This window comes from Grampus griseus (assembly GCF_964374135.1).
Source record: "Grampus griseus genome assembly, chromosome: X".
NCBI classification, from domain to species: Eukaryota; Metazoa; Chordata; class Mammalia; order Artiodactyla; family Delphinidae; genus Grampus; species Grampus griseus.
In genome coordinates, this window is record NC_138999.1 from 18,361,112 (window position 1) to 18,381,140 (window position 20,029).

The window sequence follows — 20,029 nt, forward strand, 5'->3', positions numbered from 1 at the left end:
AATGTGTTTTAAATGAACCATTCAGTGCTCTTTTCTGCTCTCATTTCCAGTACTGAGCGACAACATGATAGACTAGAAGTCTCCTGACTTTGGAGTCAGACTGACGCCCGCAATTGGCCTCAGTGTCTATGTCTTTATACAAGGAATGAACCTTGCTGGATTGGGAGGATTAGAAAGGACATATGTAAAGAACTCACAGTACTTTACAAATACTGTGGCCCATAGTGGACATTCAATAATGGAAGCTGCACATAAGGACGATGTAGTTTAAAGAAAAGAGCCCTGGCCTGGGAACTGGGGTACCAGGGTTCTGTTACCCAAACACTGGGTTCATCTCTTGGTGGGTGTCAAGTCAAAAGACACAACCAAGCCAAAGATCTATTAGGGGAACCACTGACTGAAGCCACCCGCCCTAGCCAGGCCCGATAGTAACCACTTGCATGAGTTCTCTTACAACAAGATGTCCTGGTAAGGAATGTGGAACTGACAAGCTACCAGCAACCGGGAGAATTTGGGAAAGGTCAAAAGGAGAGAGGAGAAACCAGTCCATATGTCCTACCAACCTCCCAGAATCCTTCTCGCTGGAATCCATCTTGGCTGAGTGATGCACACGCCACCAGGAAGGACCCTGAGTCAGAGTGATTGGCCAGAGACAATCAGGAAACTAACGCCATTACCATAAAACCGGAGACTGCGAGCCACGAAGCAGAGCAGTTCTCCTGGGTTCCCTTACCCTGTTGCTCTCTGCCCCGGCGCCCCTTCCCAATAAAGTCTCTTGCTTTGTCAGCACGTATGTCTCCTTGGACAATTCATTTCCAAGTGTTAGACAAGAGCCCACTCTCGGGCCCTGGAAGGGGGTCCCCCTTCCTGCAACAAATGGTGACTCTGGTGGGCCTCTTCTTTGCTACGACTGACATCCTGGCCACTCGGGGTACTCAGGGACCAGCTCGCCTGCCGACAGACCAGACCCAGAGGCCACAACCGGGACCCTTTTGTCCCTCATGTCCTTCTGACACACATGACTGGCCAGAGTGCCCTGACCAGGTAAGGAACAAGAGACTTAATTGATCTCTTTCCCCTTCCCTCTTCCCTTCCTCTTTTCAACCCCTCCTATCCTACCCTTTTTTCTTCTGTCCTGGTCGTGGATGCAGGAGTATAGTTGAAGGGCCTCAGCCTAATCTGAGGGTCGGAGCCTGATCACCTCCAGTGGGCAGATAACTCAAATTCTGGTCTGGTATGTGGTATGTGGTATCTGGTTTCTGGTTTCTGGTAGGGCCAAGTTCCCATCCTCCCTTCCTGGAAGCCCAAGGGAAAAGTCCCGTAACACCTGGGCATCTGCAGGTGGCAGGAGATATCTGTAAGGCCATCCCTTTTATCCCCCTCCTTCCCCTCTTCTTTCAACCTCTTTTCCTCCCTTTGAAATCTCTGAAGACACGAGATATTTCCGTTTACTCTGTCAGTACTCAGATCTGAAGTTCTGTGTCTCTGCAGGAAGTTTTCTGAGAGACTGCAATCTTGTATTTAAGGGAGTGACTGATTAGGATGGCCGAGCCTGTGTGTGTTTTATGCTTTGTGTTCTGTGTTGTGATTTGTGATGGCCATTCTGCCTTGTGAAATGGGAAATTCTAGTTTTGTTCCACTGTGAAGCCCTCTTGGGCAAATTCTGTCTGACTGGAAAGATTTTAGCTATGAACCTATAACTAAGAAAAAGATATTTTACTACAACATTGTGTGGCCACCATATTATTTAGACTCCAGAGAAAGTTGGTCTAGGTAAAACTCTTGAAAATTCCAAAACTGGTTCTTTTTGCATATACAGTTAGGAAAAGCAAGCTTGATAAAATGTCTTTTCAGAATTCTGACCCTGAGGGAACAAGTCCTACTAGGAGAACTTGACTTTCTCTCCCTGTGCCTTGAGACCAGCGCTCTCAGGATCACTTATCTTATCTAGACCATCTCTAATTCCTGAGACTGAGGGGAAAAAAAAGGTAAGAAGACTTAAATTTTACCTATTCCAACTGTTACTTATAAGCTAGTGAGTTTTATATTGTAATACCTGATTCATGACTAAGTTTAGAAATGAGGCTATGAGACCTCTGGTTGTATCTGTCTATATGTTTATGTGTGCATTATCTTTGTTTTTACCTTTGGATGGTATTAACAAAATTAATTTGTAAGTGGGCTCTACTTAATTGGATTAAAGGAAATTAAGCACTTATATAAATTCTCAAAAACACACAGAAGGTAACTGGCCAGAATTAATTTTAGGTTCACGTGAACTGGGAAATATTCAGTATTAAATTAATACCTGGTATTAATGTTTAAGTTTGTTGATCTAATTAATATAGACATGTCTTTAGAGTCATCAACATCAAATATAATACCCTTATTGTACTTGGGTTTAATAGAAGTCAAATAAGACCTTATTATATCTGTTGCAAAGTTTTCAGCAAGAAAAATAACTTGGTATGATGAAATTTTTATAAGTGTATTAAATGCAAGTGAGATAAGAGCTTTTGGATGAACTTTTTAGGAATAATTATGTTTTAGAAATGTCTACTTGAGGATGATCTCTCCAGATATTTGGTAATGTGAAATTTTACAGTTGTGTTAAGTTAAATGATGGAAGTTTGTTGAATAGCTGGGTCATTCCCAAATAAAATAAGATGCTGAGACATCAGTTACTAAACAGAGAAACTAAAGATATTTAGGACTATTAATGAATAGGTTTAGTGCCACCCTGAGATGTTCTCTATTTGAAAGCAAATGTGGTACTTCCATGGTGGCACAGTGGTTAAGAATCTGCCTGCCAGTGCAGGGGACACAGGTTCGATCCCTGGTCTGGGAAGATCCTACATGCCACAGAGCAACCGAGCCTGTGTGCCACAACTACTGAGCCTGCACTCTAGAGCCCATGAGCCACAACTACTGAGGCCTGTGTGCCTAGATCCCATGCTCTGCAACAAGAGAAGCCACTGCAATGAGACACCCATGAACTGCAATGAAGAGTAGCCCCCGCTTGCTGCAACTAAAGAAAGCCTGCACACAGCAATGAAGACCCAACACAACCAAAAATAAATAAATAAAATAAAATAAAATAAAACTCCCTCTGCTTAAAAAAAAAAAAGAAGCTATGAGGAATAGAATTGCATTTTATTAGTGAAAAGAAAGTAAGTCTGACTGAGAGCTGGTTGTTTCTAGATAGAAGAAAAAGTGATGGATACAGAAAGTGATGGAAGATTTGTGGGGAGTGGACCCTGAAGAAAGAGTTTTGTGCATGGTCAGGACTGGCTAAGTTTAGAATAAATTTAATTGATTAAATGAATTTTAAAAGTAAGCTGGTACAAAACTTGAATTTGGCTTTTCTCTCTGTTAAGAGAACAAGTTTTCTTAAAATGTTGAACTGCCTTTGATAACAGATTTTAAGTTTCTTTACCTTTTAAGCGATATATTCTGTATTTGCCTTTGAAATCTTTTATTGTTACTTTGGCTAAGTGAATAACTATTGTTTCACAGTGACCTGTGATCCTATCTGACTGAGTGTTCTAAACGCTTTTGATATTTTTCTGACAAACTTTCCAAATATCAAATTTTAATTACAGTTCTTTTGACCTCCAGCTAAGTTCGAGATGCTTTAGAAGACCCATGAAGCATCTCACAGAGAAATATTTCATCAGTATGTTAAATTACAGTACATGGAGAGCATTATTACATGAGTGATAAACTTTTTAAAAAATATACTGTATGGAACGGGAAGTGGAGTCCATCTGCGATGACCTCTAACTTTAAGAAGGCAAACATGGCATCAACTGCTCAGTGAAAAAGGATGAGTCCTAAACCAGAGCTTACTGAAGAGCAGAAACAGGAAATTCGAGAAGCTTTTGATCTCTTTGATGCTGACGGAACTGGGACAACTGATGTTAAGGAACTTAAGGTGGCAGTGAGGGCACTGGGCTTTGAACCCAAGAAAGAAGAGATAAGAAAATGATAAGCGAAATTGATAAGGAAGGGACTGGAAAAATGAACTGTAGCTACTTTTTTATGGTGATGAGTCAGGAAATGTCTGAGAAAGATACCAAAGAAGAAATCCTGAAAGCTTTGAAGCTCTTCAATGATGATGAAACGGGGAAGATATCGTTCAAAAATCTAAAATGTGTGGCCAAGGAGTTGGGTGAAAACCTCACCGATGAGGAGGGGCAGGAAATGATTGATGAATATAAATGGAGATTGAGAAGTCAATGAGCAAGAGTTCCTGTGTATCATGAAGAAGACCAGCCTTTATTAAGATCAGTGTCATCTTTTTTTTTTAATTAATTAATTTTTATTTTTGGTTGTGTTGGGTCTTCGTTGCTGTGCGCAGGCTTTCTCTAGTTGTGGTGAGCGGGGGCTACTATTTGTTGCGGCTTCTCACTGTTGTGGCTTCTCTTGTTGCAGATCATGGGCTCTAGGTGTGCAGGCTTCAGTAGTTGTGGCACATGGGCTCAGTAGTTGTGGCTTGCGGGCTCTAGAGCTCAGGCTCAGTAGTTGTGGCGCACGGGCTTAGTTGCTCCACGGCACGCGGGATCCTCCCAGACCAGGGCACAAACCTGTGTCCCCTGCATCGGCAAGCGGACTCTCAACCACTGCGCCACCAAGGAAGCCCGAAATTGAGGTTCTTTGTAAGGTGACCTGCTGAGTGCTTTAATTCCCCAGGGCAGAACGAGAGCACGTTAGAGTGGAGAAAACGGTCTTCAAGCTTTTGCCCACCTGCTGCTCTGCCTTGTATCGCTTTGTCCTGCATTCCCACATTTATGCTACGGCAGAACAACTTCTTCACAAGCACATGTTGTACCTGTGTCACCACAAGCAGGGGGCATCTCTTCAATGGTTCCAATGTTAATTGGCGCCTGAGTGCAGCTTTCTCTTCTATAAAACCCAGTGAACTCTCTTACTTGCATTTGGATGTGTGTGTGTGTGTGTGCTATTGTTTTGTCTTCAAATAACCCTTTCTTATTTTGAAAAAAAAAATATATATATATACCGTATGGATGTTATTATTCTAGAAATTACATGGAATTCCTAAAAATCTAGTATGTCCTGGTAAAATGTTGCCAGTCATAATTCTAGTTATTTTAAAATGTTGCATGTCACAGCAGTAAGTTTCTTTTGTCAGTTACATTGTGATCAGATGGTTAACTGTGACTTTTTAAGTCTTTCTGTCATTTATAGACAGTTGTTGTACTCTGATAAATCTCCAATTATCCTGGGGAACTGGGTAAGAAAGTAAAGAATCTTAAGGAAACCTGATGCTTCATCAAAAGTTTAACAAGAGGATTAGTTACTGAATGGGCTGGTGAATATAGTTGTAATGTTTATGTTTCTATCTGAAACATTACAAGCTGTTAATTTGTGTTTTCCAGATACAAAGAAACCCTTCCCCTCAAACTAATTATGACTTACAGCAATTTGGTAAATTACACCTTTGTAAGCAGAATTGAAAGATTTCTCTTTTCTCTCTACCTGACCCCTCCAGAGATTGGAAACTCTTGGGTTCCCAGCAGCTTTATCAGATAAATTAGAAAGGCCACCTCCTAATAGGTGCAGGAATCTGAAGGTATTTTTGTGGACCTTAAAAAGGGAGGAATTCACCTAAATCTGAGGCAGAATCTGTGACAAGCCCTTGGCTTTGCTTTCCTGGTCTGGGGAAGCCTTTAATCAATTAATCAGACTTAATGTGCAGACAAATTAATCTTGCTTTGACTATATTGGTAAAAATGAGGGTAACTTTAGACAGAAAGTGATGCTTCAATGGACATCAAAATCTAATTCTGTTTATTGAGGTCTATATTTACTAAGACTCACTTCTTAGATAGTTTTTGCTGTTATGTTATATTGTTGTAAAGTTTTAATTGAATTATTAAAAGGACACTTTAAATTTGTTTCTGAAGCTTAACTCAGTAATCTGTCTTTGGACGAAGCTCAGATGCTCCATGATCTGCAACTGGGAGGTTAACACCAGGTTATGGTCATTTAAATTTAAAGGCAACTTTATTTGGGGACAATTAAACCATACTAGAGATAACCAGCCTAGTAACAATAGGAAACTGGGCTGGGTGCCTTATGGATAGTGCCAATATATTATTTCCCTTAAAGATAAAGATTGGTACAGAACAGACTAAGAAAACCTGGGATATACTGGGCTGCACCTAATGGAAATTCTTGACTTAAATTCTTACTTGTGAGCTTACTAATACTGCTAGCTATATTATTTTTTTAATAAATAAATTTATTTATTTATGTCTGCATTGGGTCTTCGTTGCTGCACACGGGCTTTCTCCAGTTGCAGCAAGCGGGGGCTACTCTTCGTTGTGGTGCACTGGCTTCTCATTGCGGTGGCTTCTCTTGTTGTGGAGCATGGGCTCTGAGCTCACAGGCTGCAGTAGTTGTGGCATGCAGGCTCAGTAGTTGTGGCTCTAGAGTGCAGGCTCATTAGTTGTGGTGCACGGGCTTAGCTGCTCCACGGTATGTGGGATCTTCCTGGACCAGGGCTCAAACCCGTGTCCCCTGCATTGGCAGGCAGATTCTTAACTACTGCACTGCCATGGAAGTCCCTATATTATTTTTTATATTGAGTGTTTTACAGAATTGTTGTTCTTTGTATTACCAAATGTGTGATTGAGCCTCTGATAAAATGATGACATATAGTTCCATATAAGATCAGTGATGGTAATAGTAACTCTAGATATGGGAAGAAGCAACAAGAGGGAATATTTTCGTGGACCATAAAAGACTAGTAAGACAGGTGGTCCAGAGATTTTTGGCTACTGTGAATAAGGCCTAGTCTAGTAATAGCACATTGAGTGGCCTATCAGTGAAATCTTTGCCCGACCTGGGAATGATCATTCCTAGCACCATGGGACGAAGTGGTCATGAAGTGCCCCCGAAACCATGGTTGAATTTATGACTCTGAAGGGGCCCTGCCAAATGAAGACTGTCACTTGCCGTATGCTTATGCAAGGATTAGGTCAATGGCCACTGCAGCCACTGACCTTAACATACCCTGAAAGGAGTTCAGGGTGGAGATCAGGAATGAGGCACTCTGTGCTCTGGGAAAAACTGGTAGAACAGGCCTGCAGATCGTTAGATACTTTCAAGAGAAGACTTTATGAGCCCAAATTCTTCCATCTTCTCATATCTAGAAAAGCTCTAAAATCATTAACAGTGACATCTGCTTTGGCCATTAAAGAGAGAAGTGCAACTGAAAGTCAAAATGGAGTAGCTGTGATTCAGACATCCAGGGTAATACTAGGTGGCATTATGGGCATGATTTCAGACAAGTCCTTGTATTGCTAAGAACTTGAGTTTTCTGAGCTGTGTCAGACTTGGGATGCCACCAGCCATTCGCAAAAAAATGTCTGCTGGCAGCTGGTAGCTGCAACCTTATGGTTTCAAGGTATCCTCTTGTAACTACTAAATTTTTAGAAAATGAAATTGTTTTAGATCAGATAGTAGTAGAAAAAAGAGATGTGTAGTGGCCAATAGCTCCTGTTATGTACATATTAATACCATATCTGAAGTTAAAACCTACTTAGATTAGATAAGAATAAACAACTGGCTACCTGGTTACAAGTCTCTCCAAAGTGCGAGGTCCAGACTGGGTTTCCGGCTTACTCTTCTGAATTCCTCAGGAAATGAGATTTATTTTGTCTCTTAAAATTCCAGTTGTCACTCGTCCAAATACTTCTTTTTTTAATTAATTAATTAATTAACTTATTTATTTTTGGCTGCGTTGGGTCTTGGTTGCTGCGTGCGGGCTTTCTCTAGTTGCAGCGAGTGGGAGCTACTCTTTGTTGTGGCGTGCAGGCTTCTCATTGCAGTGGCTTCTCTTGTTGTGGAGCACAGGCTCTAGGTGCATGGGCTTCAATAGTTGTGGCACGTGGGCTCAGTAGTTGTGGCTCATGGGCTCTAGAGCACAGGCTCATTAGTTGTGACGCACGGGCTTAGTTGCTCTGCGGCATGTGGGACCTTCCTGAACCAGGGCTTGAACCCACATCCCCTGCGTTGGCAGGCAGATTCTTAACCACTGCACCACCAGGGAAGTCCCCAACTACTTCTAATTGGGTCTATTACACCAAAATGGCGGACCAAGGGATTGAGATTTTAATTTTTTTTTAAATTTATTTTTGGCTGTTTTGGGTCTTTGTTGCTGCGCGTGGGCTTTCTCTAGTTGTGACGAGCAGGGGCTACTTTTCGTTGCGGTGCGCAGGCTTCTTAGTGCGGTGGCTTCTCTTGTTGCGGAGCACGGGCTCTAGGTGCGTGGGCTTCAGTAGTTGCAGCACTCAGGCTCAGTAGTTGTGGCATGCAGGCCCTAGGGGATTGATATTTTAATCATACAAGACTCAGATCCAGGACTTGGAACTCAGGAATATTTCCAACTCGGTGTCTATTTTCCAAATTGAGGCGGGACTAGTCCCCCTTTTAGCAGGGAGTGGCCAGAGTTGTTGTACCCCAGTTTCCTGAATTGAAACTGAGCAGGACTCTGTTGGCTCTGGAGTACAAATCCTTTCTGTGTCCCCTATTTCTTGTTTGTAGGAATAGGCTTCATTCAGCCTCCTTGACCTTCCCTGAGTTCCAAAGAGCAGATTCAAACAGTTGCTAATCAGGGAATGGTGGGGATATATAGAAACAGGGGAGGAACAGTCAGTGATGGTATGGCCTTGGGGCGGAGTCCTGGTTCCTCCTCAAGGAGTATGCATAACAATCTCTCTGAGTTCTTCTGCAGGAACTAAGGCCCCCACCCAGGTGAAGCATGGTAACTTCAGGCTGAGCACAAGACTCTTGGAGCACCGCCCTGTTACCTCACTACCAACTGATCAGAAAAAAGTCACAGACACTGCAGCTCTCACCCCAAATTTTGCCTTCCTTTTCTGGGCCCAGCAATGACCATCCTGTTCAGCCTCCTGTTTGGCCCTTGTCTATTTCAGCTGCTAACAAGGTTCATCTCTGATAGGGTCCAACAGTTTCAGGCTAAACTGTTGTTACTATGAGGGTGAATGCTGATTTGGGGCACAGAATACCTCGATTTAAATCAGGTGGAGAGAGTGGGACTTCCCTGGTGGCACAGTGCTTAAGAATCCACCTGCCAATGCAGGAGACACGGGTTTGATCCCTGGTCCAGGAAGATCCCACATGCCGTGGAGCAGCTAAGCCTGTGTGCCACAACTACTGAGCCTGTGCTCTAGAGCCTGCGAGCCACAACTACTGAAGTCTGTGCACCCTAGAGCCTGCACGCCATAACTACTGAGCCTGTGTCCTGAAACTACTGAAGCCCATACATCTAGAGCCCGTGTTCTGCAACAAGAGAAGCCACGGCAATGAGAAGCCTGTGCACCGCAACAAACAGTAGCCCCCACTTGCCGCAACTAGAGAAAGCCCGCATGCAGCAACGAAGACCCAATGCGGATCAATCAATCAATCAATCAATCAGGTGGAGAAAGACTTCTATTCCACTAGGCAGGACTACACCCACTCTCATCAGGAAGTAGTTACAGAAGAAAGAGACCTCTGCCCCAATTCCCAAGAAGTATCTTGAGTATGAAGTCTCTCTGGGGGAGTTGTTAGGGGAACCACTGACTGAAACCACCCGCCCTAGCCAGGCACCATAGTAACCACTTACATGAGTTCTTTTACAACAGGAGGTCCTGGTAAGGAATGCGGAACTAACAAGCTACCACCAACCAGAAGAATTTGGGAAAGGTCAAAAGGAGAGAGGAGACACCAGTCCATATGTCCTACCAACCTCCCAGAATCCTTCTTGCTGGAATCCATCCTGGCTGAGTGATGCACACGCCACCAGGAAGGACCCTGAGTCAGAGTGATTGGCCAGAGACAACCAGGAAACTAACCCTATTACCATAAAACCCGAGGCTGCGAGCCACATAGCAGAGCAGTTCTCCTGGGTTCCCTTACCCTGCTGCTCTCCGCCCGGGCGCCCCTTCCCAATAAAGTCTCTTGCTTTGTCAGCACATGTGTCTCCTTGGACAGTTCATTTCCAAGTGTTAGACAAGAGCCTACTCTCAGACCCTGGAAGGGACCCCTTTCCTACAACAGGTTGATTGGGAGAAGGAAGGATTAACTACTTGCATCAAGTAAGGAGAACACTGAGGATCTTTCCCAAAGCAGTGTCTCCCCAAACACCAAAACTGGGTAAGTTTTAAGCTAAGGGTACATGCATATTTTTGAAGGGGTTTGGGCAGAGGAGACTATAGCATAGAATTGGGGTAAAGGTTGACAGAGTCCAAGCTGTAGTTGATCGAAGTCTTAAGGGTCAGAAAAGGTCAACATCCTCATTCCATTCTCCATCTGGGTGGGGGGTCTTAGTTCCCACAGAACTCAAAGATATGTATCAGATTGTTATGTATATCCCTTAAGGAGGAACTAGGACTGTTTTATCTCTGAACTATTGTTTCTTGACTGTTTTTCCTTTGTTCCTGCATTCCCTCACTTCCCTTAAAATCATTAATTACTGAGACCTGTTCAAGGGCAAGCACTGTGGCCAGGCTTAGATCACAAAATGGCTTAGGCCAAAGATGGTTTCTCTTATGTCAAGAAAGCTGTGCCTGGTTCTCTTTCTCTGGGGACTCCCTATCCTACCTGCTTACAGTCCTGGTCCCTGAGCCTTCATTTCACTAAGAAGCATGTAAACTTGAGCTGGTTCCTCAAACTTTCTGGATTTTTGTCCCATTAGGGAAGAAGTGTTGGCTGGAGAGAAACTAGGTCCAGTTGGAGGGGCGCTAGCATGCTGCCACTAATGCGAGGTGGAAAGTTCTTCACTGGGGAGCTGACTGCTGTGCTGTGGAAACACAGGTGAGCAAGGAAACGAGCAATCAGCTCTGGCTGGATCAGGTGTGGCACCTGAGCTGGACCTTCAGTGCTCATGCGTGGGCTTTTCCACTGGAGAAAGGAGGTGTTTCAGGTGAGGACAAAGACCCAAGTGTCCGGCAGGTGAAAGAGCATGGTGCTGTCCAATGGCGGCTCATATCCAACCCAACTGCAATCAGCTTCTGGGACTACCTCTGACTGTTGAGTTGTATCAAATACATTTAAAACAAGTGGACCCTCTGTGGGCTTTGGAAATCTTTTAGCTCTACTCTAGGGAAATGTTAACTGAAATGGGAGTTGCCCTGTAAACCCCAGGTACTCACCATTTGGACTGGGGCAAAGGAAACTACCAGTTAAACATAAGTCTTAACTCACTAATAATAATAACTAATCGTTCCATGGTGTGTTCTATGAGCCAGGCACTGTTGAAGTGCTATACTTCTATTAATTTATTTAATTCTCAGAACAATCGTGTGAAAGACGTGCTGTTGTGTTACTTCCTTCACAGATAAAGAAAGTTAGAAAAATTAGATCATTTGCCAAAGGTCACCTGCAAGGAAATGGGAGAATTAGAATTAGAATCCAGGCCCCCCGATCCTAACCATTCTGCAGGCTGCCTCTCTAGAGACTGAGGAAGTAAAGAATCAATGTTACAGAAAAAAAATAAAATAAAAAACATATATATTTATATATATATCATAATTTTTTAATCGAAGTATAGTTGTTTTACAACAGAAAAGTATATATTTAACTAGCACTAACAGTTGAGAATTTAGTCACATCTTTGCGTATAGCTGTAGGAAATGCTGCCTTCAGATGAGAAGCCAGGGCATTACTTTTGGGACCAAAACATGCTCTATTATTTGCTTTGGTAACAATTTTGATTGTGTCATTATTTGAACATAGGCGGTTAAGTAATGCCTTACAACACTTCAGTCTCCCCTCCCCCTAATGCGCCATTCTTTGTTGGAAATGAGAGGAAAGAAGGAAGTGGAATGGGTTGGACAGCATTTTACTTGGAGCAATGTGGGCTTTGTAAAGAGTGTCAAGTGGAGATTCTCTTAAGAAAGCCTGGACCAGTGTGTCTTCTCTGGGCTGAGTGATGGAGCCTCAGGCTGCCAATCTTCCCTCTAAGTCAGGCTTTCTCAAACTGGAGGAACCCTTTGGTGGGGCGGGCGGTGTGTGGACATATTTCAGGGCACTGCGATTCTGCAAGGGTGAGGAAAGTGGCTGCAGGTAATAATAGGAATCTGCTTCTCATCCTTTTGTGTTCTACATGCTAATTCTAAAAGGGTCAGCGGGGACACAAATGAGGATTATGACTGGCACTCGGGGTGCTGGCTTGAAATGTCTTGCAGAAAACCTATTTTGTCATTTATTTTTCTTAAATAATCATCCAGAGGGTTCTACCAACAAACTCTTAAGGAGGTTCTGAATGGGCTGTGAACTGCCTGGCACCCTGGGGGTCAGGAATACAGTTTGCCCCGGTATCTGTAGAGGATTGGTTCCAGGACCCCCCCCCCCCCTCAGCAAAATCTGAGGATGCTCAATTCCCTCGTATAAAATGGCCTAGTGTTTCCATTTAACCAACCTGGGCATACCCTCTAGTATACTTAAAACCGTCTCTCGGTTACTTTTTGTTTTTTGGGGAGGGCGTGCCCCAAGGCTTGTAGGATCTTATTTCCCCAACTAGGGATCGAACCTGAGCCATTGGCAGTGAAAGTGCGGAGTCTTAACCACCAGGGAATTCCCTCGGTTATTACTTGGTTACTTATAATACCTAATATAATGTAAATACTATGTAAATAATTATAAATACAATGTATATGCTATGTAAATAGTTGCCAGACAGAGGGAAATTTGAGTTTTGTTTTTAGGGACTTTATGGATTTTTTTTTTTTTCGGTATGCGGGCCTCTCACTGTTGTGGCCTCTCCTGTTGCGGAGCACAGGCTCCGGACGCGCAGGCTCAGCGGCCATGGCTCACGAACCCAGCCGCTCCGCGGCATGTGGGTTTCCCCTGGACCGGGGCACGAACCCATGTCCCCCGCATCGGCAGGCGGACTCTCAACCACTGCGCCACCAGGGAAGCCCTGGAATTTGTTTTTTTAATATTTTCAATCTGAGGTTGGTTGAATCTACAGATGCGGAACGCACGGATTTGGAGGGCCAACTGTAGAGTTGAATGACTGGGAAGAGAGTGGGGAAGTCCAGAGTGGGGAACAGAGTGGGTTGGCTGTCACCATCATCTTCCTTTCCCGACATAGGACTCCTGAGAACTGGGTCTCTGCTTGGGGTCCTTTGGGGTGTTGAGCATGATGCTCTATTCCTCAGTTCATTTCAAAGGACACAGATATGGAGCACCTGCTGTGTGCCAGGCACAGTGCTAAGAACTGGGAACCCAAGGATGAAAAGTCAAGAGTCCTGAAGGAGCTCAGTGCCCAGAGTAGGGTGTGCCTTAGTAATAATATCAAACATCCTCATCAGCATAGCCATTTATTGAATACTTGTCAGGTGTCAGATACTGCCCTCTACGCTTGTCATATAGTTATTCATTTAATCCTCACAACAGCTCTACTGTTATTAGCTCCATTTTACAGAGAGGGGAAACAGGCACAGAGAGGTTGGTGAACCTATTCACTGTCACACAGCTAGTAAGAGATTGGGTAGGGGTTCAGCCCAGAAATTGGTGGAGATAGGCAATGGCTCCAGAGAGGAGGGGAGCAGGACACCCTCTCCAATCACACACTCCGTGACGGGGAGGGGGCGCCTGCTGGTGGGAGGCGGGCAGACTCACACACCTCCGGTTTGGGAGTTATAAGAAAAGTGGGGGGGGCTTCCCTGGTGGCGCAGTGGTTGAGAGTCCGCCTGCCGATGCAGGGGACACGGGTTCGTGCCTCGGTCCGGGAAGATCCCATATGCCGCGGAGCGGCTGGGCCCGTGAGCCATGGCCGCTGAGCCTGCGCATCCGGAGCCTATGCTCCGCAGCGGGAGAGGCCACGGCAGTGAGAGGCCCGCGTACTGCAAAAAAAAAAAAGAAAGAAAGAAAAGTGGGGACACTTTGAGACAACAGGCAGGGCAATCAGAGGCAGCACCATGAAGGGTTGACTAGCCAGACACTGGAACCACCTGCCTGGGTTTGAGTCCTGGCTCCAGCACTTTATAGCTACCTAACCTCTTTGTGCCTCAGTTAATCCATTTGTAAAATGGGGATAATTGCACCTACCTCTTAGGGCTATTGTAAGGATTAAATAAGTTAGCATTCGAGGCTGAGAGGCTGAAGAATGCTTCTCTCTGGGAAAACCACAACCATGAGGCTGGTTTCGCAGCTGCCTTCAATTTGCTCCTTTTTGCAAACATCTCACTTCAAGTCCACCCCATCAGGCATTTACTTGGAATTTGCTATAGGTGATGAAGTTCACTTAATAAAAATTTCTATACAGCTTTACCTTACAAACTTGGTTTGGCTACATGTCTTTTTTTTTTTAATTGAGGTAAGATGTACATAACATGGAAGTAGCCATTTTACAGTGAAAAATTCACCGGCATTTAGTACATTTACAATTTGGGGTAACTGTATGTAATTCCAAGACATTTTCATCCCCCCCAATAGGAAACCCTATACCCATTAAGCAGTCACTTCACTTCCTTCCTTCTCCCAGCCCCTGGCAAGCACTAACCCAATTTCTGTCTCTATGGATTTACCTATTCTGGACATTTCTAGTGGAATCATACAGTATTTGTCCTTTTGTGACTAGCTTCTTCCACTTAGCATAATGTTTTTGAGGTGCACCTATGTTGTGCCATGTATCAGTACTTCATTCCTTTTTGTGGCTGAAAATAGTTTGTTTATCCATTCATCTGTTGATGGAAATTTGGTTGTTTCCACCTTTTTGCCAATGTAAATAGTGCTGCCATAAACATTTGTGTACAAGTTTTTGTTTGAACACCTGTTTTCCATTCTCTTGGGTATACACCCAAGAGGGGAATTGCTGGGTTGCATGGTAACTGTTTAACGTTTTGAGGAACTACCAAACTGTTTTCCACAGTGGCTGTGCTATTTGACATTCCCACCAGAAATTCCTCCACATCCTCCCCAACACTTGTTATTTTCTCGCTTTTATTTTATTTTATTTTATTATTATTATTTTTTTTTGCAGTACGCGGGCCTCTCACTGTTGCGACCTCTCCCGTTGCGAAGCACAGGCTCCGGATGCACAGGTTCAGCGGCCATGGCTCACGGGCCCAGCCGCTGTGCGGTATGTGGGATCTTCCAGGACCGGGGCATGAACCCGTGTCCCCTGCATCGGCAGGCAGACTCTCAACCACTGTGCCACCAGGGAAGCCCTTTCTCGCTTTTAAAATGTATTTATTTACTTGTATCAGAGCCAGCCTCATGGCTTTATCTATTGGGGTTCACACTGCTTTGGGGTTTGGCAGAGGCACTCTTCACTTTGCACTGGAATCTTCCGGGTTTTTTTTGTTTGTTTTTGTTTTTTTCTTTAAGATGTTTTAGGACTTTAATGTCCTTCACACGGTCAACATAAAACACTGACAATGGATGAACAATAGGGGAAAACACTCTTCAGCAAAGATCTTCTCGAACTCACAGCATCACTGGTCAAACACCAGAAAGAGAACAGTCACGTGAAGAAACAGTAAGGGAATTTAACGCAGATTTTTAGTTTAACAGCATAACTGAAAAACAAAACCAACCAACCAACCAACCAACCGTTCTTCTACCCACTGAAAGGAAAGTAAAAGTGAATCAGGGAGCTTCCAAATCTTGTGAAGCAGCTTAAAAAGGGAGAGGGGAGGGGGAAGGGGAGGCACACAACTGTTGAGAACATAACACTCTAATGCACAAGGTCAAGGATCCTAACAAGTTCTCAAAGTCTCAACATATACCAACAAGAACCGTATTATTAGAAATATAAAGGCACAGAGATATAAATGCATAGAGATATAAACTATTTGGTATTAAAAACAGACCTTGCTATATAAACATATAGTAAGTCACTTTTATCGCTTTATGAGAATAACCGTATAAAGAAAGTCCAGAAGACCCCACTGCTGTCATCTTGCAAAGGATCAAAATTCAGCACCTAGAGGGCCCCACCCACCCTCCATGCTGTGTGTCTGTGTGTCTCTAAAAACAACAACCTGCAATTTGCATATAATTAAACCCATAGGCAGCTTTGAATATGAGATCTAGGCAGAAAAAGTAGCAGCAAAGACAACAGTAGCTGGAATTTGGTAGAAAAGCAAGAGAAGACTTTTTAAAAGCTTCCAGTTCAAGTCAGAATTAAGGTTAAGTTTCAACAGCTTGGGATAGCTGTGGATGTTTTGCTGTTCTCTATGCCCTTTCAGGGAGATCATATTGAGTTCAAGAGCTTTGTCGACAAATCTTTTTTCTAAAGCATCATCTCCTTTGGTGTTGCCAATGTGAAATGGAATATTCATCTTGCTTCTATTCTGGGGCTCCACTGGACATCAATTCTAATAGTAGCTTTTCCTTTTCGACCACTTTCCAAAATTAGAGTTCTCTTCTTCTGTCTAGCAGCTTTGGATGGTTCCTTCACCGATGGAGAAGTTATCCACTGGTACAACAAGTGGATTTTTTCTTACATCCAGAACGAGCAGAGTTCCATTGGTTTCAAGGGCCTTTAGTAAAGCCTTTGCTCCTTCACTGGTGAGGCCACACTGCTGCAGGTCCAGTGCTTTTGATGAAAGACAAAAGGTCACTTGCTAACTCTACAGATTTAACATATAGACAACTCTCATTTTCTCACGTGTGGAAGAGTCCTCCAAGCCACAAATCCTCACTAAGAGATTCTGCAGAAGCACTTGCACCCAGGTCACCCATGAGCATGTCGCAGTTCGGAGCGATGCGCCTCAAACCAGCCATACAGTCAAGATCAGGTCTCCTGGAATGGAGATTCTCAGCCCAGGTTTCTTCATGCCTTCTGGTAGTCAGATACTTTAAGGTCTTGGCCATGTGATCTGCTCCCTGCCATGTCAGATTACACCCCGTGAAGTTTACTGTCTTAAAAGCGATAGAATTCTTTACACCTTGACAAATAACTGTCTCGCCCAGCCGTGGCTGGAAGAAGCTCTGGATACAGATCAGGGGCAGAGGGTGCTCAGGAGCGGCGCCCAGTCTACCCCGCGGAGGCGGTCGCCGTTAACTCCAGCAGGCCCTCCCGCAGAGAAGCGCGCAAGGCGGGCAGAGGCACTGAGTCCTGTAGCACGCACAGGTCCTCACAGCGCGGGAAGAAGTCGGCCGCGGTGTCGCAGCGCAGCTTCACCGAGTGATCATGGCCCGAGCGCGGCTTCGGGGACGCTGGCTGTGGACACGATGCCCACACCCACCTGGGGTCCCCGGATCGCCTCCCGGCCCCTTGGGTGCTCACCGCCCGGGGGCTGCAGCCCCGCAGCGTGCGCAGGACCCGCGTCGCAGCCAGATGACGCAGGGCCACGAGCCCCAGCTAGGCCAGGCCCTCCATGCCGCGCTCCCGCGCCGTCTCCCACGGCGAATCGCCGGCCCTTGGCGCCAGCCTCATCGACCTCCGCGTGCGGGGCTGCGGTTCAAACCGGCAGGCCTCCCGGGTTTTTATATATTTATTTTAACAATCCAATGCCTGAGCTGCACCTGAGTCCGGGCCCAGGTAGCAGCAATAGCTTTTAAAGCTCCCTAGGTGATTCCAGTCTGCAGCCAAAGTTGAGAATCGTTGTATCAAAGATTCCAGGCCCCTCTTGGTTATACGCTCTTTTTAATCAGAAATTTAAACCGTGTTTAACTAGCTAGGCCAGGCCCACATTCATCTGAGAAATGGTGGGGGAGTGATCCAGATATCTGTCAGACATTGTAACCCTAACAAACAGCTAAGGCCAGTTCTTTTTTTTTTTTTTTTTTAAGAGAGGAAGTGATTTCACCACAGCTGCACACAGGGGGCAGGGAGGCAGAATGTCTCCTAGGGTCCCAAGTGAACTGGTGAAAAAGCAAAAAACAAAACAGTAGAACAAACGGCTACTGGGTAGCGCTCGCCCCTGCCTCCCCCCCACCTCTCTTCACAAGAGAGGTTTGGACTGCAGCCCCATAGAATGGCCTGTGCATTCTTTCAGCTGGGGAAGTTTCCAGATAGCACCCCAACTTCCCTGCCATGGCCACTGTCTTCTCCTTTTCAACAGAAATCTCTTCTGTTTTCCATTCTCTTCTTACCAGGAGGTAGTTATTGTTGCTAACTGTGCAGGACAGTGTGGCTCTTTATCTGAGGTTTTTGTTTGTTTTTTGCGATATGCAGGCCTCTCACTGTTGTGGCCTCTCCCGTTGCAGAGCACAGGCTCCGGAAGCGCAGGCTCAGCGGCCATGGCTCACGGGCCCAGCCGCCCTGCGGTACGTGGGATCCTCCCGGACCGGGGCACGAACCCGTGTCCCCTGCATCGGCAGGCGGACTCTCAACCACTGTGCCACCAGGGAAGCCCCTCTCTGAGTTTTTAAAAACTGTTGCAGACGTGCAAGTTGGCCTGACTGCCAATAAGCAGATGGGTCCATGTGAATGTGAGTTTTGGATAAGTGTAATATCTAACATCAAGTAGGATTTTGCTAAGAGGTCACTTTTCCGCTCTAAGTATTGACTTCAGCTTATTTTCACCACCCTCCAGCCACTCCCCCCGTCCTCAGGAGCACCTGCAATGGAACAGCCGTATGCCACGGGGACCCGCGGGGCATCACAGCGAGAGGGGGTCACGAAGGACCACACGTAGCAGTGGGGCCTGTGTCTGGTGATTTGGGGAGCGTTTAAGGAAGCCGGGTGTCGCTCTGGATTGGATGTTGTCAGGAAGCGGGGGTGAGTCCTGATCAGGCGTCTTAGTCTTCTTGCCCGAGAAGCGGGGAAGACCAGACAAAGGCTGGGATTGGTGAAGAAGCAGCAGTCTCTTCTAGGAGCCAGGACCCAGGGACGTTGGGGTGACTTTGGTGGTTTGGACAAGTTCCTGCTTTGTCCGTGTTTTGACATGATTATGGAGTGGTCTTGTTTTTGTTCCGTCCTGTCCTGGTCACAGAGTGGCCTTGTCTGATGTCAGGGTTGTGGGGAATTGTTTATGTTCAACAGGAGGGCACCTGGCCAGCTCCTGCTGGATGCCAGGTACTGCTTTTCTCTGTCTCAGGCCTCCTTTGGGCCAAGAGCAGACGAGGGCAGGTAAGAGGACATTAATCCATGATATCTACATTTTCACCATTGCCAAGATTTTGTTGATGAGGAAATGCAGGCTGGCGTTGGGTAAGTCTCTTCTGCTTTTTTGTTGCAGGATAAGTTACTGAATTCTCTGATGTGATAACAGTTGCAGAGGATACACTGGTCAACTGTAACACAAGCAATTCCCACAAACAAAGTGATTATTTGTCTTCTAAGAGGCCTTGAAGCCAGGGGCCTAGATTATAAAACCCAGGCAAAGAGAACACGTTCCAGAATCCAAATAGGTACTCACAGCCCAGTTGGAGGTATTTACAAAGGCCTCAAGCCCTTGATTCCTGTCCATGTCCTACCTGTAACAGTCTCACCAGGATTGTGTCATTGATAGGTAATACAGGCACTGTGAACATGCTTAAAATTACCCAACAATGCTGGCTCCATTTCAAGGCCCATTTATCTCTGATGCTGTGCTAACATTATGAAGCGTTAGAGTTTTGTTGTGGCTTTCTGATTAGTTAATGGCAGAGTATCTCAGGGACTTTTATCTCTGTCTATTTTGCACCTGCAGAAGCAAGGCGGGGCACTATCGCTGGCCACTGCCACCTGCCCTGGAGGACACAAGCTGTTGAGCAGAACCGGCTACATAATTTGCAGGCCCAGTACAAAATGGAAACACGGGGCCCCTTGTTCAAAAATCATTCACAATTTCAAGACAGCGAGAGCAGAAAGTTAAAGCAAGTGCAGGGCTGTTCTGAGCCTGAGGAGGCCTGTGGAGCCTTGCTGCCCCTGCAGTGTGGCAGACAAGGACAACTGGGTTCCCGGGGACCTGACTCCGGAGGAATGACAAGAACTGGAGAGCATCCCAGGAAGCAAGCAAGAGCTGCAGTCTGAAGAATAGAGACTGAAGGCTGAGATAGCAGAAGAGCTATGGAAATTGAGGACCCTGGGATCCACAGAAGAAAGGAAAACATGCAG

At 45.3% G+C, this 20,029-nt stretch overlaps 1 pseudogene across 1 annotated transcript; it reads left to right on the forward strand.

The window, feature by feature from the left end:
* The first annotated feature begins 3,754 nt into the window (after positions 1-3,754).
* LOC309839200 (centrin-2-like) lies at positions 3,755-4,483 on the forward strand (annotated as a pseudogene). The gene has a single exon. The product of its transcript is annotated as a centrin-2-like (transcript).
* The last annotated feature ends 15,546 nt before the right edge of the window (positions 4,484-20,029 follow it).